Raw genomic sequence first — 1,737 nt, forward strand, 5'->3', positions numbered from 1 at the left:
CACGCGACGGTAAGAACTCGCGTCATCTACAATCTACTTTATCGGTTTAGTATGAAGTGAAATATATTCATGGTTGCTCAATATTTTTATTTCTTTTTTCACAGATTCTTCCATAAAAATATAAAGATAATGTACGCGAGGCATATGTTACCGTGTATGCGATATAGGAATAGGAATAGAACGCTGCATAGAGGCGCTTTCTATCCTTATCTAATGAGGCATGTGTCTAACGCCGCTCGTTGATCGATGTTGTACTTACATATTTACTATACGAATATGTAGCGAATATGCACGAATAGTTCTTTATACAGCATTCTCTTCCTATTCCTATATCGCTTTTTCAGCTCGTTCACGCACTCTATTTTTATATCCCTGTGGATTTTTTTTTACAACAACACGGTGAAAACCAGAGAAGAAGGAGTCTCTCTCTTTTTATATGAAAGTTTGCTTTGATTTCGAGAAGAGGCGCTGAGATCGTCCAATCACATCGCTCTTTCTCGATAGAACCGCATCTATGAAATGAACCTTTTTACTTCTGCTTTTACGAAAACGTGTATGCAAGTGTATATCTTGTGTGTAAATAGTTGTTTCTACCAGATTGTTCCCGATTCCCTGGCAAATTTTAGGCAAGGAATATTCAATTCCTACGGTAAATCGCGGACGCAGGATTACTATAGAATGAATACGCATAATCTACAGAAATGGAGGCGTAAGTCCTCTGCCATATTGGACAGATTTTCTAAATATCCAAGGCCGATACAATGAGACGATTCGCTTGTACCGTCGCAAACTTGTCAGGGACGCCAGGTTAAGTGAGCTGAAAACTGGAGAAACACAGCCCACAACAGCGAAGTCAAAGTAAATCGTGAGAATTTCCGTGCTATAATTTGTCTAACGCACAGTCGTACATACAGGTGTAGGAACTTTCGTAGTGGGGGTAAGGCTCTTAATGTCGAGAGTTGTGCTTTACAAACCGTGGCGCTACTATGGAGCCTCGAGTTATTTGTTAGGATTTTGCATTTAGCGCCATCCTGCGGCAAAAACAATATCTGCGTACAATAAAGGTAAAGAATATAAGGTAACCTAAACTATATCTCATCATTTTTCACAATTTATTTAAAATAAATACATGTACATTATTTCATCTGGTACAGAAAAAAGGTTGTTTAAACAGACACTCATTATGTAATTCATTAATAAATACTATTATTTCTAATGAAAAAACATAATTTCCAAATCAAACGTATTTTTAATGCTTTTATAGTATGTACGTACATATATTAGACGCATCTATCGGAGGATCATAGCGGAAAATAAATTTGTTTTTAATTTTTTTTTTTGATTCATTAAAAAATTTTATAACTTGATACTATACTATTTAATATTCTTCAAAATATTTTTCATATATTCCCTAACCCGATCCCTAACGCCCTATCTAATCAATGCTACCCATTTTCCACGAAAATTCTCGTTCTTCGCTATAAAAATAATTTTTTATAATACTAACTTTTATTTGGGCTACAGTTCGGCACAATACATGATCTTTGTATATTGAATTGAAGTACATTATTATCAAATAGATATGATATTATCAAATATGTATTGTAACTATAAGTATAGTGTATTGTTGCAACACTTGCGTACTACATGATGTTTAAAGTAAAGCTTCTATTTAAAAAAAAGCATCGCTTCAAATCGACTTTTATTTTTGCGCGAGATTCTTTGCCAGGTAGCCGC

The 1,737-nt window shown here is 34.7% G+C and overlaps 1 protein-coding gene across 1 annotated transcript in view; it reads left to right on the top strand.

Moving 5' to 3' along the window:
• Positions 1 to 490: 490 nt before the first annotated feature.
• Positions 491 to 1,737, top strand: part of LOC100742564 (mediator of RNA polymerase II transcription subunit 23) — a 7,805-nt gene continuing 6,558 nt past the window's right edge. Inside the window, exon 1 of the mRNA XM_003492516.4 lies at positions 491 to 858. The gene's annotated coding sequence lies outside the window, so the exon portion shown is untranslated. The remainder of the gene's footprint in view (positions 859 to 1,737) is intronic.

Source organism: Bombus impatiens, unplaced genomic scaffold (genome assembly GCF_000188095.3).
Source record: "Bombus impatiens unplaced genomic scaffold, BIMP_2.2 scf_0761, whole genome shotgun sequence".
In the NCBI taxonomy this organism is placed as follows: domain Eukaryota; kingdom Metazoa; phylum Arthropoda; class Insecta; order Hymenoptera; family Apidae; genus Bombus; species Bombus impatiens.